The following is a 16,387-nucleotide window of genomic DNA, read 5'->3' on the forward strand; positions in this document are numbered from 1 at the left end:
GACCCTGTTGAAGGCCATTCTAGCATTGCTTCAATTATCCTTGAAAGATGAGCTGGTTTGGGGCTTGAGTGCTTCCAGCGAGAGCGATTCTTGCGTTCCCCGCCCCCGGCAGTTTGAACTTCTGCTCCCTGAACTGCTCTTGCAGCTGCAAAGTTATCCCTAATATTCACTTCATTTTTTTTTCTCTCCCCTGCTGTAGTTTTAAGTCCCTTACTACTAGTTCTGTCCCTGTTGTCTAATGGAAATAATTGGTCTCTGGCCTCTTTATAGCACATCTGCCTTTTAAGAAGGTATCAGTTACAGCTCTCTTTTTAATCTACAGAGGAGAACAGTTGCATTTAATTAATTACTCCCTAAATAAACTAATTACTGCCGGTAATTTCAGCACACTTTGCATGCAGTTCAAACGCCTGAGCAGAGAGGCAAAACACGAGCCATCTTTTCTAATAGCACGGAGTGGAAGAGCTGGGCAGGAAATGGTCCATGTACAATGGCACTGTCTGCATGTGATTTTCTTTGTTTAATTGACATTGTTGCTGATTATCGAACTCATTATATCATGGTTACTTTGCAGTGTGTTTCAAGGTTGTTTAGACTCTATGCGCGCAAAGAGTATTCAAACACTATGCCAAGAAAATATAACCGTGGCTTTTTATTGCTTTAGTGGGTCAAATGTCACTGTCTGGTAATTTATCATTGTGGCTTGGTTTGGGTATGTGATTGTGAACGTACGGTCGCAGGTTCTCCATCTGGACCATTCATTTTAGTTTGAAGCACTGTATTCCTCTATAAAAGTAAGTAACCTCTTGGCTTCCTGAAATGCTTTTTTTTTTTTTAATGTACACACCAAAGCAGATGTCCGGTGATCCCAGCGCAGAACTAGTAGCAAAGGTTATAGTAAGCAATTACAGCAATTACTTGGGTATCCTTGAGCAAGTCTGCTTTTGGTGCTGTAATACAGGGCTTTTTAGGCTGAATCATGTAAGGAGGCTGGGAGGATGCCATAAGTAACTTATGAAAAATGGTTTCATTATTTACATTCAAGTAGTTTCTAAGAGCTGCAGTCAAGGACCAGGGCTCAGATGTGCTCAGTGCTAAACACGCATGGAACATAATAGGCTGCAAGCTCTGTAGGGCAGGGACAGAAGGGTGTCAGTCCTATTTAATTAGACTCGAGTTAAACAAATGTTTGCAGCATGGTTTCTGCTGGGTCCTCCAGAAGGTGATCCTTTCGAAGCAGCTGTCCAGTATCACCTTTCACCTCACACCCTCATCATTTGGCAAGATTCATTTGTCCTGGAGAGCTGAAGAAACCAGGTGTATTATTTCAAGAAAGGTTTTAGGATTATACTCATGTCCCTCTGAACAGCAGCGGTGGGTTATTTACACTCCAGCTTCAGGTTTGCAGACCTGATCGAACCCGCCTCGGTGGGCATTTATTTGCAGCTAGACACTGGGCCCTGCCCGTTTCTCAGCCCGCTGCATCTGAGAAGGGTCCAGGGACTGTCTTTACTTGCGGTCTCTCCTGAAATGCAAATCCTCTGTCTGGACATGGTCTGCCCTCAGCCCCCAAAACCAGAGCCAACTTTGTGCCCAAACTTCACCAGACCTTAAGCACGTGCTCCCCAGAGTGTTCGCTTCCTGCTTAAGAGTTTGGGGACAGTTGCAATGAGAAATGCAAAGGCTTTTATAAAAAATAGGTTCACTCCACTTTATTCCTGGAGCCAGCAGAAAGATGGAAGGAGAGACACAAAGCAACAAAGTCTGCATGTGCAACCCCTTTCTCTCTCTCGGTTCCTCACCGCTTCGAGATCCACAGGGTGTTGGTCAGTCCCAAGACTCACCTTCTGCTTCTTCCTCTCTCCAGCAATCCTTCACATGTCCAGCCCCCCCATCATTCAAAGAGCCATGTCTTTTTAACAGCAGCTTCTAAAGCTCTTCTCTCTCTCCTCTTCTGCTGGGACATTTCCCAGCGCTCAGACACCCGTTTCTTTGCTGACAGCTTGAGGAGAAACCAGTTTCCTTTGCATTGACCGAGGTCTTTAGCATATCCATTGATCTGTCAGGGGTGAGTCAGTCTATTATGAAATACTCTTGATTGGAAGCAGCGAGAAGACAGATGGGAGACTCATAGATTCATAGATGTTAGGGTCAGAAGGGACCTCAATAGATCATCGAGTCCGACCCCCTGCATAGGCAGGAAAGAGTGCTGGGTCTAGATGACCCCAGCTAGATGCATATCCAAGACGGATGACACGACGTGGTCCCTACCAGTAAAAGGTTGATTCCAAGTTGGTTTATACCGGGGGTCCACCAACCTCCTTCCCACATTGCCTTGGCTTCTTCTCCCCCTGGCTGCTGCGTTAACCTGCGTGGCCTCTATTGCTCTGGAATCAAGCAGGCTAGACATCACCTCCTTGTTTAAATGTCGGCATATGGATGGGTCATTTACCCAGTCTCATGGGCCAGCAAAACTCTAGCTATAAATAAACCTACAGCACAAGCCAAAGAACAGATGAAATGGTGTGCCATATTTTCTGTAGCTTAACCACAGGATATGGGCTTGATGCAAGAGTGAAGGGGAAACGTTATGGCCTGTAGGATCCTCACAGTGCTCCCTTCTGGCTGAATCTACTTATTTGTTATTATTATTATTATTATTATTATTTTTAATGTCCTCCCTCCATAGAGGTAGGCATGAACACTTGCTGGGAAATCACCTTTTGCACCCTGAAAACTGTAAGACAAATCATTTTTGTTTCCACCCAAATTCAGCTGAGAAAACTTACAGTGAAAATGAAATAGTCTCTTACAAAAAATCCTATGTAGGCACAAAGTACATTTTATCTGGAAAATAAGTTTCAATGGCAATTTTTTCAAATTTCTAATGAACATATCCTTCGGTTCTCCCTATTGTGTTAATATGGCCCTGTTGCCAGAACTACCTACCTTTAACATAACACCCTTTCCGTTACTCCCCAAAGCAAAACAACTGATCTTAGGCCCATTTTACAGATGAGAAACAGAGGCACAGAGGAATGGAAAGCCTTGTCCAAGGGGACACAAAGTCTGAGGCCAAGCAGGGACTTGAACTTGGGGCTCTCAAGCGCAAGGTTAACTACACAGTATTAACTGACTTCCAGAATGTGAATCCTGACTTGATGCGATTAGAGATCCCCAAACGGAGACCCAAGTCTCATGACCCAGTGTTGGGAATCACTTCTTAACATGTCTGAGGCAGAATAGGTAGGAATGAGGAAGAGCAGCAATCTGTCATCTGCAGAAACAGATACCGAAACAGTCCACAGTTGTCGTGTTTATTGCCAGGACTCTCCAAGCCTTCCTTCCCCGGTGACTCACTGGAGGATAATTATGCCGCTTCCATATTCAAGAATCTTTTAGCAACACCAATTGTTCAGTGGACACAACTCCAATCAAACAGATGGCCTCTCCGGGATAAAATAAAACACATGTACATCTGAAATAGTGCTAATTTTTAACAGAGGGCACTTAATGCTGTTAAAGGATTACACAATCTTCTGCTTTGCCAGATGCAAGAGTGACTCAGATAAGGTTTGTAAAACTCCAACTTGAAAAAATTCCCAGAATTAGCTTTTAATAAACAGTGCGGTTCCAGAATGCGCGTGCACACACAGGCACGCACTTTGGCGCTCTGCATATTACAGTACAAAATGCACCCGTAAGTAAAACGCGGATTTGCATTTAGTGGCCAAGCACCAGTTTGACCAAGCAGTAGCTTGACAAAAGTTCTCCCTTTTCTTTCCAATTCTCCTTCACCCTTCCAGAGGTCCATCTACTCTACATTGTCACCACAACACACAACTTGCCTTCTGGAGCCAGTCTTCATCCCGATCCCAATGGAAATGCAACCAGCACTTCCCAGCCCCTTCTTCCCCATGAAGCTTACCACAGTACTTCTGAAGCACCCGTCTGAGGATCAGAAAGCTTGTGACAGCTGTTAATGAATAATACCACCTTCTTAGTGCCTCTGGGTTTCATCCCGGTTTCCCTAATAAGATCCCAAATTGAGGTCCCTTCCGACCCTAACAACTATGAAATGCTTACAGCAATCTAATAGACTCCAATCAGGCTCTCAAAGCCAATTTAAGGCTAAAACCTTCATCACAATAATGTCCTTCCTCCCCTCTGGCTTTAGCCAGCTACAAACAGCGTAGGCGTAATAACCTCTTGGTTCGGTCCAACTATATCCCCAGTAATATCCACGCTGAATCCTCAACTGCTGTCTTCCTCCTCCTCCAAATACTTTTTCCTACTTCTCATCCTTGCTAAACATGTTCTGCTTTCTGCTCTACAGAATTACTGCAGAGTTTATTAGTTCATCCCTTGTTAGTTCAGGCACATAATATAGAATTAGAAAACCCTCCCATACCAGAGCCATAAACCTACTTCCAATATTCCTTAGCACCCAGAGGTGCTTGTACATGGTGTATGTTGTTTTTATACGCATTATGAAATGGGCCACTGGTGAGGCTCTTTGCTAACGGAGGCTGCACGTTGTGCCAGGCAGATGGAGTTCTTATCGCCTCTGGGAACAGGGGAAAAACCTTTGCCTGATTTGCAATGGGCTTTGTGTGTTGACACCGCCTCATTCCCAGGCAAATATTAATCATGTTCCCCGTGTCATCCCCAACGTGGCACGAGGCACATGCAGATTCAACGGTTAGGAAGTAGGGCTCATCACAGAGACACGAGTTTGCAAAACCAGCTTGTTCCACGAAACAGCTCATAGAGGCTTAGTGACTGTAATCTGTGCAGACATCCTGCAACTTGTGTCATCACAAAAAATACAACATTTAAATAACAATTTGTTGGGGCATCCGACAGCTAGCTCAAAAAGAAACACACCTTTTTAAGAGTCACTGACTGATTCTAAAATGAGGACAGGTTTCTGTATGTAAAACTCGCCAAGGTAAACACGGTTGTGCCCGTGTGCAAATGGACCCCGATAGTGTGCCAAAGGCACAACTGAATCAGGAGGGATTTTGCCTGAGTAAGAACTATGAAAACAACGGCAAGATTTAGCCTACTAGAAACAGCCATATTACAATTAATATTAGAAGGGTAGAACTACAGAAGATGAGGGCTGGAAGGGACCCCAGGAGGTCACGTCTAGTCCAACCCCCTGTTCAAAGCAGGACCAACCCCAACTAGATCATCCCAGCCAGGGCTTTGTCAAGCTGAGTCTTAAAAACTTCCAAGGATGGAGAGTCCACCACCTCTCTAGGTAACCTGTTCCAGTGCTTTTCTACCCTCCTCCTGAGAACACCACGGGTCAATTAAAGCCAGAAAGTTCAATAGAAAGATGGTTACTTCCTTCCTAGCATCAAGCACAGGACTTCATTGAAGGCAACATTCAAATTAACACAAGACGTGCAGGTTTTGCAGCCTGTGCTGAATTTGTTTTGGCCTCGGGCTACCTTGCCATTGGTACCCAAGCTAACTGGGGTATGGTTACATGAATTAGGGTCACACCTTTGGATTGTAGACTCCCCATAGCGAGAAGGCAATGAAATTGCACCAGTTTGATGCTATGCAATCTGTCTTCACGAGCCGAGAATTGAACCCAAGTGTCCCATACTGTGGGTTAGCGCCCAGCCCACCCTTCCTCTAGGGCTAAGACTTTGTAGCAGTGTCTGTTAAAAGTGCTAGGAAAAAGTCTAGTTTAAAAAAAATAGAAGGTCTTTTGAAATGCTTGGTAAATCCAAAGAACAGGGAAGGATCGAGGGAAAGGGGCACGTTATGTGGCTTCAGAAGCAGTACGAGTGTCCCATGCGGTAAGTGTCAAACGAGCTGGAGATTTATAGGCAACATCACCAGATATTACACTGTTGGTTGCGAGTCCTTTAACGTAACACATCTTTAAAAGCTGCCCTGTGGCTCTGAGAGCTTGGCACGTCAGGTTGGATTGTGTCTGTTGCTTCGTGCTACCCTGTTGAACGTGACAGGTCTAACTTACTGTGACATGATCCCATGTGCCAGCCCTCTCCGGTGAATCTGGTTGTGAAGGTGAGGGTTTTGTCAATGGGACTCAGGTGGTGCGGCGAGGACAAAAATTGTCACAAAATTTGGTGTCTCTGCTCAAGAGAGGGACAGAATTGCCCATGGGGCTGCTACGCTGGAGGGGCGTAAGAAGAGCTGTTTGCATTTATTTGTCTCTGAAGCCCAGGGGAGCTTCCCCATCTGCTGTGATGGGAAGAGGGCTGAGCCCAGGCATTATAGACTTACCACTAGTCAGATAGGAAATAGATTTCCAGAAGTCTGGGGGGAAAAGGTTTGCACACAGTTTCCTTGCTTTCTAGCCAATGCAAATGGTCCCTTCACGCTTCTTGGCAGCCTATTCCCAAGGATGGAGTCAGGCCTTTTTCAACAGCGGCACTTAGGAAACCTCGATTACTGCAATGTGCTTTGTTTGGAGGGTATTTGAGGGGGATTTGCTACTAGCGAGTGACTGAATGCAAGAGATATGAAAAGTTAAAGTACAGATGGCTGACAAGAGAGCAATTGAGACATTTCAGTTAGCTTAGAGTCAAGCCTGTGAAAGACACCCAAATCCACAAATAAAATGTTGTTTTCCTGTTATTTTTGCAAGCTTTATTTGTCCTGCCCGGCTGCCAGCTGTGCGTGGCTCTGTACAAACACAGAGCAAAGCAATAGCCCCTTGGAAAAGCTTGCTTGGAACAAACGATGGCCATGCTACAACGCAGATATCAAAATGATCAGAAGAGGCCATGCCTCTTTGCTGATCAAGCTACTGGAATACAACTGCATTTGGTAACAAAGAAAGTTTTCCTTCGGGGTTTCAGCTTGAAGTCCCCCAAATTATTCACTAAGGGCTTAGCGAGACAACACATTCGCATCAGCATAAACAGGGAGTGGACCCAAGAGTGCATTCCCCCTCTCCATGTCTTACTTTCCTGTCCAGTCGATATAGTATTGAGCTCTCCTGCACTCCCGGGAGGTGGATACTTCTTAAGTGCACTTATGATGCCCACACAGCCCAGGATGAAGGGCAAAGTGCAGTGTTATGTTCCTGAGCAGCAAAACCCAGATCCGGCGTGTTTTTAAATGTTAACGCAGAACTGAACTTCTTGAGAGTCTGGCATTCTCCACCCCAGGCTAGGTAATGAAGCATGGAAAGCTGTCTCCTTAGACTCACAGGCAGAGAGACAGGAGCGCAAACAAATGGGTGAGCAAGCATCCCAAGGTGAAGGGTATCCGGGAGCTGCAATGGCACCAGGCTGAGCATGTCACAGCAAGAGGAGATGGAGGATGGGAAGTGAAAGCAAGTGCCTGTTACAGCGGAGGCCCGGATGGGATGGCAGCATCGGCATCGGAAAAACAGAGCCAGAGGATCACTCGCAGCCGCAGGATGATGGCGTCAGTGTGAGACCTTCATGCGTCCATAGCAGAACAAGGCGGCAGCGATGGATTTGCCCTGAATGGACCAAGTTGGGGAGACGTGGGGATGCATCACAATTAGTGCAGATGGCATTTGGTATTTCAAAGCAAGCTTTTTTGCAGGCAGTGGGGAGAGGACACCACTCCAATCCTTCCTTTTTATCCAGTACATTTATTCCCTAGTTAAACTGCAATACCGAGGCAAATGCAAAATGCTTTGCACACACAAGAGTTGTCACAAGGCATGCTCACTGGGTCCAGCTTTCTGCTGGTGCGTGTGCACTGGGAGCATGGGAGGTGGTGTCTAGATAGTTGTCTATCACCTTTAGCCTCCCTTGTCCCTGGCCCTTCTCAGCTGTAACAAGATTTCATTACCTTTGCAGCGGCAGGCTCCCTGCCGGCAGAACTGCTTTACGCATAGCAGAGCTGAGCCCCAAGCATATTCACTGTGGGGTTCAGGCGTGATGTGGTTGCCCCCAAAGCGTGATGTGATGAGTAGACAAGCAGGATGCTGGATGTGGTCCTTGATCTCCTGAGTATGTACTGCAGGGGACATGGGTTAAAGGCAGCTCAGTAGTGGTCTTTCTGCACCAATGCTTTCTTGGTCGTCCACAGCCATAATGGGGCAGAGCACGACCGCACGCGAACAGGACTCGGTGCATCGAAGTGAGAACAGCCCACCCTATTGATTTCCGGCTCCTAAGAGGGATGCCTGCACTTTGACAGTCAGCACCACTTCTTATGACCCCCCATCTCTTCCTTGGCATGGTCTTGCTGCTTCTGATTTCTTTTCCTCAGCCAAAAGGATCACCAAAAAGGAAATGTGTGATGGAGCCATTGTCTAGCCCAGCCCAGCCCTCAGCAAAGCCAGCAGCGCACCTGGATGAAGGACCGCTTCGCTACCCAAGCTCTTGCAGGGATGAGGGTGGACCGGCTTCTACAGCAACGAAGCCGGGAAACCAATGCGGAGCTGCTCTGCCTAGCATTTGCCTTGCTATCAGAGGGCAAACACGTACGTATCAGCCTTTCACAAACACTTTTTTCCCCTTGTCATTAAGATGCTCTGCGGAAAAGGTCAGCCATACTGTTTTTCTCAGCTTCTCATGTTTTACTAGCTCTCTCTGTCAGCATCCTGATAAATCTTCCACGAGAGGACTTTGGAGTCAGATACTGCATGCCGTACAGCTCACAGCGGGGATTCGTACCAGCACAGAGCCAATACTTTGCTCACATCCCCGACGAGTTAAAGGGGTCCATATATAGACTGGTTCTCTCAGAAAGAACGTACAATTTCCCGTCCCGTATAACATCGCAGGGTGGGAAGATGCCCTCACTTAGGCCCTGCTATGGCAAAACCCCCAGGCATGTGATTGACTGGAGTACAAGCTCACGTCCCATGGACTTCAATGGAGCTCAAAATATCGCTGAGACCAGACCTACCAGCCAGCTTGACAAGATCCGCAGGGACCTTGTACGGATACGCAGGGCTTTGGGATAAACGGGGGAATTACTGGGGGATATTAATTAAGATCTGGGGAATGAATGGAAGTTTCAAACCAAAGAGCTTCGTGTACACACTGTGCATTAAAAGATGTGCTGTACTGTGCATTAAAAGATCGTCTGACTAGTCCAATGAATACGCTTGGGGAAGTTTGACGGCGGACAACAGAACTCAAGTACCTTGTAACAACCCACAGCAGAGATCCCCAAGGAACTTCCCCATCATGCTGCGGACACAAATCAGCAGAGAAGGACATGGGACCCGCTGCCCCGAGTCACCTTCTTATTCTCAAGGGTGCATATGAAAGCCTGGGCACAGCAGAGAACTGAATCCAGGTCTCCTGACTCCGACATTTGTACCCCAGACACAGGTTTATCCTTTCTCTCTTCCTCCGCTGAGACTTTCTGATGAGGACATATATTGGCCTGCGTGAATGCATCCCCTGATCCCCCCCTGCAGCTCTAATGAATGAAGGCCACCAAACTCATTGCACGCAGGAGCTCAAGACAAATGCAAAGCGTCCTTCCCTTCTCTCCAGCTTCCCCCCAGAGCCTTGCTCTCTTTTTGCACAGCCACCAAGCTCTTCCCTGCTTTTATATTTTAGAGCCAAATACATCTGGAGAATGCTTGTCTCGTCCCATTCTTTTTAGCTATTTTAGGTGTTTGTGGCCATCTCTCCTGTTTATATAACAAAGTCACAGCCCAATGTCTGCAATACCATATCCATGGTAACCCTAATATAGCATGCACAGAGCAGTAGGATTTCATTAGGTGGATAAACTGCAGGAGAATTAGGGAGAGAATGGGGGCGGGGGGAAGCATCCCTTGGACGCAGCGCTGCACAGAGCAGCCTGTCGGAAAGATGGATCACCGAGAGGGCGGACAGGGACGTAAGGCAACAGCAGGACTTCCTGCTACCGCGTGTCCAATTGGTGACCTCTCACTGCCTGAAAACCTCAGGCTCTTCCCGGTGCTCACCTGGCCATTGGCATAATGGAAGAACGAGTCACGCCAAGTGGTTCACCTTGCTCCTAAGGCACACACTGCACGACTGGGAGTCAGGACTTCAGCCCCAAGGCAGAAGTACAAAGGAGAGAGACTGGTACAGCACCCCAGCAAAGAGCCTCCAGCATCTTTCTGTCCCTCTTATCTAATGCAAGACCAAACGCCACGTGGCCAAATTGTGCACGCTGAGATCCTGCCTTGCGGATTCAGGCCAAACTCTCCAGTGAAATCACAGGGGAGTTTTACCTGCAAGCTTGAGTCTGTTATATTTTAGGGGGTTTGGGGACACACTTTTCCTCACCCTGAGATGGAGAGGGTCAGGCCTGCTCCGGGTGCCGGGTGCTAGTCTGTGAGTGGAAGGGCACAAGAATATGGCTTTTAAAACACTTAAGAGTAAAGGGTAAGGTCGACCAGGAATCGCACCGCTGCTGCGGATCGCTCCCTCAGCAAAGTGCAAGCCATCTTGCACTGGCAGAGGAAGTCATCTTCTTCCTCTCTTCTTCCTTCTTCCTCTTCCTCACTGCCACAAACCTGGAGGAATTCTCTTTCTCCTGGGCACGCGCACAGAGCAGTCCGGCTTCCCATCCCAAAATCTCACCCGCAGAGGGGCAGCCACCTTGCTCCAGCACTTCTTCATGTCTTGTCTTCTTTAACCCCTTGAAGAAATCATTACGCTCACCTCATCCGCGATGCCAGCGTCAGACCTCTTCCCCGGAGACACCTGCTGTTCTTCATCTTCCCACGCTTCAGTGAGGTTTCGTTTGTTTGCAGTCACCGATTGTTGCCACGTGTATTACTCACGAACTTTTCAAAAGCGCAGGTGTGTTTAGTAAAAAATCTCCGTCGATTTGGCAGCTGGTGAGGGCGGGGGCACGGCTGATATAGCTACAGTGATTTCACCATCACCCCCAGGGGCAAAGTAACTGGGATGCACAGAGGAAAGGACAAGCGCTGCATTTTAGTGTGGCCATATCTAACTCTAGAGAAAGGGACATCCATTCTTGTCACGTGGCCTGTGATAAGACTTGCTGTTGAAAGCCTTACTTCCCGGTGATGGCAACAGCGATGCGTAGACGTTTGTGTGAATTTCTGTATGGCATAGATTTATCATTTGCCTTATGGTAACCCCTACGAATCCTCAAAACGGACCAGGATCGCACTGTGCTGGGTGCTGTACAGACCTAGAACAAAAAGATGGCCAAAAGGCTTTGCCATCTAAGCGTAACATCACTGGCAGCAGGTGGACATGGATAAATGGAAAAGCATGAGGAGACGGCAAGGCAGTGTCGATCAACTTGATAAGCCGGGGGTCTCAGTGCACCGGGTGCCTAGGCAGTCTGGATTTGGGGGAGCTTGGGAAAAGTGGATTCTACTGCCAGGGCTTTATGGACTTGCTGGGAAGTGTTGGGCAAATCACTTCTCCGAGCCTCAGTTTCCCCATCTGTATAATCTGAAGACCAGTGCTGCCCTTCTGTGCCAAATCTTGGATTTCTATGGATTATGCAGCCTGTAGAAGAGCTAAGGACCACTCTGGAGAGAGCCCCCCTCGCCCCCAGGATCCAATCCGCACCATCAGCCTCTTCCCCTACATGTCACGTCTCACTTCTCCTCCTTGCCATTTGCTGCCTCCTGATATATAGCCTGAGTCAGGCTCTACATAACCTGATCAGCACCGAGGTAAATTTGATCAGGGCATTCAAGCATAGTGCACGATCTTGCAGCGAATGGGAGCTGTGAATGTCAGAGGCCCTCGGGCGCTGAGACCTGCTTATTCTGCATGCCCCATCTTTAGCAAAGCAGATGGCAAGCTTCCTTTATTTCCCTTTCCCAAATTTAATTTACATTTACGTTAGCAATGCATTTTATTATAGCTGGAAGGGGCGCTGCCTGCTTCAATCCCTAATTTAGTGCATCAAGAGTGGCTAAACCTACTTACCTGTAAGTAACTCTTTGTTGCACGTAGGCAGCTTTGCCTCTTGCTGCTGGGATACACAGAGCCACTCAGAGATTCAGCTTTCTCAAGGTCCTCAGGACAAATGTCTTGGAGAATTGATTTCAAGGCTCTGGAAGCTGAATCTTATCTCCGTTTAAGGCTGGGTTTTCATCCCGGGTCGTCGATGGCAATAAAACCACAGAGGCAACGGTGGTTTCAGCATGTCACTAGAGCTCAGAGATTCAACATATGGCTTTGCAATGCACTATACTCTCTATGGAGCAGGGCTGTCATTTGCTGGACATTTATACGGTGCCGAACACAGTGGAGCCCTGACCTGGCCAGCTTCTTCACTTTGCCACAATATGGTGAAAATAATTCCTTTCAACCCAGAGACTCAAGGCATTTTCCAAGCATTAATTCAGTCTTCTAACCACCCTCTCCTGTGGAGGCAGGGCTGCCTTCTTGCACTGTGCCCAATAAACAGATGGGTAAAACAGAGGGTCTGGCTGGTGTAGGAGCAGTTCCCCTCCTGCATGGAGTGGGGACTTGCAAGTATTTTCCAAAAATAGGGAGTTCAGCCAGCACTAAAGGGAACCAGGTGGCTCCCAGCGCTTTAACTTTTGCATTGCCATGATCCAACCACCAAGTCGACATGCTTCAGCTGCGGCTTCCCAGTCCATTGCACGCTGTTCTGGGCCTTGGCTATCCAAGTGAGCAGTCCTTGCCTTCTGTGGGGTCAGGGCAGCTGAGCTTGTCAAAGATGCACTGAGGCTGTCCACCTTCTCGTGTTGTAAGCTCCACTGCTTGCCTCACAGGAGCTACGTCCACCTGGACACCAACGTGTTCCTTCTGCACAGCTGGTGCCTGGCACAGAGGAGAGCCCCTAGTCTCTGGAAGGCCACATCCTTGGAGATCAGCCGGCGCCTGGATTTACCACCTTAGATGGTGCATTACTTCTCCGCAGGGCTTGGATAACTGCTTGGCTCTGAGTATGGGATGTTCATTTCTTCTGAGTCTGGCTCGTTGGTTTTTTGACAGATCCTGGCCTCTCGTGTAGGCTGTTTCGGCTTGTCCCGGAGGCAACGGAGGCTATTTTGAGCCAGTGTAATGGCCCATTGCTGATCAAACCCAGAAGCCGTGGGGCTCAGAGGTGACATGACCTCCCTTCCCATCGGGTCCTGCAGCTTGGCCAGACAGGGGCTTGCCCATTTCCCTTGGGCTTCTTTGAGCTCTTTCCTGGGCACCACTTTACCCCACAGAGAGCTGTAGAAACACCAGCGACAGCACATGCACATTGAAAACTATCCCCATCTCAGTTCTTTTTTTATTCCTATCTCCTGCCCCCAGCTCTTATCCCTGTCACTGCCACCTCAACACAGCCTGCAGCCTCGCGCCCTTCCACGTCCCTTAAGATCTACTTAAATCCTGCTTGTCCACAGGAAGCAACACGTGGCAGAAGCAGGGACGGGCTCGCATTCTTCACGCTGCAGCCTTCAAATCAACAGCAGGACGAGTGTTGATCTTGCTTCCTGCCTGGCTTTATGAGAAACTCCTCTGGATAATTCGAAGGGGAGATTTGTATTTATTTAGATATATATTCCTTTCCTTTCCATACATTCCTGCTCCTTATCTCCATAGCTCAGCTGTTCTCCAGCTGATCTGCTAGTGTTGTGCAGCTGTACTGCAAAATCTTTACGAGGAGGAAAGCTGAGGAACTCCGCTTGCACGCGGCGTGACTCCGGGTTTCAGTTTTAATAGCTTTTTAGCCTAAAGTGTGCGTGCGTGTGTAGGAGGGAAGGCCGGGCTGGGGAGCTGGTTAGCTAGGGAGCCCCTTCTACCAGCCTGATAAAGACATCCTGCTATGTAGACAATTGAGCTTCTTATCCCACGTAATTAGAAAATGGTACCAAGAGAAAAGGAGATGCGTGTGTCTGCGTGGAAGAGGAGATTAAAAACCAGACAAGGCATGGTTTTCCAGCCGAGGACATCTGGCATGGAGGGATATAGTGTTTGTGCAAAGCAGGGACATTTTTTTTTTGCTGTTTTCACTGAAGTTTCTTAAAGTGTTACATTCGAAGGAGCTGAATATTTCCCCACCCCTTGCTGCTGCAAAGAGGGTCCTGGTACCTCCTTTTTGCATGTGGGGAAGTGGAGGCATGAAGTGATTTTCCTCCGGGAATCAGCACCAGAGCTGGGAGCAGACCTCCAGCTCCTCGGGCCCTTGCTTTAGCTTTTCACCTCCCAACAAAACAAAGATCAAGAAGCCGGATCCCCCTGCACCATTAAAGGAATGGCTTTCCCCCAGCTGAGGACCTGGCCGGACGGAAGGAGATTGTGGCTGAACTCCTTTCACGCCTTAACGACGCTGATGAACCACATTTACTCCCTTTATGCTAAGCTGCCACGACACGTTTTCTCAGAAGTGACACAAGTGAAATCTGAAATCACCGCACGGATCTCCTCGGCCGCTCTGCTCCAGCGCCACGCAGCGTGAGTCGCGGAGCCTGCGGGCACAGCGAGACGGGAGACCAGGGCGGCGTATTCATTTGTTGGAAGAGTTCATTCCTTGAGGCACCCTCTCTGCATTTCAGTGCCTCTCTGACCCTACATCCTGTCGCCGAGCCCCAAATCTGGGTCAACCCCCAAGGAGAGATGCTTTGGATCAATGGCTTCGTTTCTAGCTAATGGTCAGAGCAGCAAAGCCTCATTAAGTTCAACTGAAAGAAGGAATGACTCACCGAGGCCCTGCGCTGCCACATTGATTCTCCCCCTTTCCTTACGCAAGGGTTGGGAAAGTGGATCTCTCTCCTGCGAGCGGGTCCCCGGCCCCCTCCTGCGACACTCGGCTTCCAGAAGGGACCGCGTGCCAATCCACGCATCAACACACGTGAAAGCATAGTTCAGAGAGTGATCTGACATTAATAAAACAAGACCACTAGCTCCGCTTCAGAAGCAGAGCCCTTTCTGCATATCAGGGCTTCAGGCAGTTCATTATCATTCCAATTAATGCACACAAACTTAATAAGCAAAAGAGAGCACAAGAAACTTTCACAGGGGAGGAAAGGGGGACAAGAAAGGTGTCTGGAAGACTCCGAGTTACAGGCGGCATCAGAGCAAAGAAACAGGAAATATTTAACGTTGTTAAAATGCCAATGAGGTCAGCCCTATCAAGCAGATAGCCGTGGCATCATCATTACCGTTCCTCAGGCGCTGTGCAGAGTTTGTAAGGAAGCTGCAGTGGAAAGTAATGGAAAGGGGTATGGCACTTGAGGCAGAAGAAAGAGAGCGGGTGTCTCCTTGCTGCCTGTTGAAGGAATCAGCCAATGCAAGCCTCCAACACCCTTCAGGATCTTATTTTATCTTCATAGTCCTGTACTATTGAGACTCAATGAACGACAGCAGCAAAGAACGGTTGTGCCCCCACTTTATCGGCAGACATTGCTCGGACTCACCACGTGCCAACACCCACGTACCTTATGCGGCTGTTGTACGCTGCTGTAAGTTATACAGGTTTCCCACACCAACCACGGTTTTGAGTATCCACGCTTAATATCCTATATGCCATTTTGGCTACCATGGTATACAGTTTTGAGTAACCACGGTTTTCCATGCCCATGCATCAGCCCACCACCTGCCATTTTTTCCCATAAGTCTTTTGTCTTGCCAACCATGGTTTTGAGTATCCAGGCTTAATATCCTATATACTATTTTGGCTACCATGGTATACAGTTTTGAGTAATCGTGGTTTTTCCGTGGCCACACATCAGCCCGCCACCTGCCATTTTTCCCCATAAGCCTTTTGTCTTGCCAACCACAGGTTTGCCAACCACGGGAACTTTCAGGAGCTTAATCCCAGCGGTTGGCGAGAGTGGACAGAGAAGCACCTCTCTTAGGACAACTGCTTTAGTAGATGCTATCCCAGCACTTCGCTAGCAGGTAGGGTGAGGGTAGTAGTAATAATCTGCATTGAGCAAGCAGCTGCACTGGGACAGGGGCAGACATGCAATACCTACACCCGAGTAGTTTGAACCAGTCTAGTGTTCTCCCAGATTTCTCCAGGGGAAACCACCAGATTTTAGTCCATGATACTGAAGTAGAGCCATGCATAGTATGTTTGCTCCCTGCTTACATCAGGATAGGAACAGGCGGCACGAGCAAAACTGTACTGTGTGCCTAGGCTTTCAGGGAGGACTTTGGTGCAATGAAGAGGGGGTGGTCTACCTCCAGGTGAGCTGGGGCACTCAGCACCAAGGAGCAAAAGCAATCCAAGAGAAAGACATTTACCTTCCTCGCCGTTCTTGGAAATGTGCAGCAGAGCAGCGTTTCCATTTGTCAGAGGAAGGACTCTTACTGGAGAAATCAGCAGCCCTCTTCATTCATCCCAGAGAACGGGGCAGTCTGATGTGATCTTATTCACCACTGGTGCTACAAGGGAGTCGTCGATGATTATGAAAGCTGCAGACTTGGGGTACATCAATGCAGCTACAATATGGGTTTACTTCAGG

This window comes from Alligator mississippiensis, chromosome 12 (genome assembly GCF_030867095.1).
Source record: "Alligator mississippiensis isolate rAllMis1 chromosome 12, rAllMis1, whole genome shotgun sequence".
Taxonomy (NCBI): Eukaryota; Metazoa; Chordata; order Crocodylia; family Alligatoridae; genus Alligator; species Alligator mississippiensis.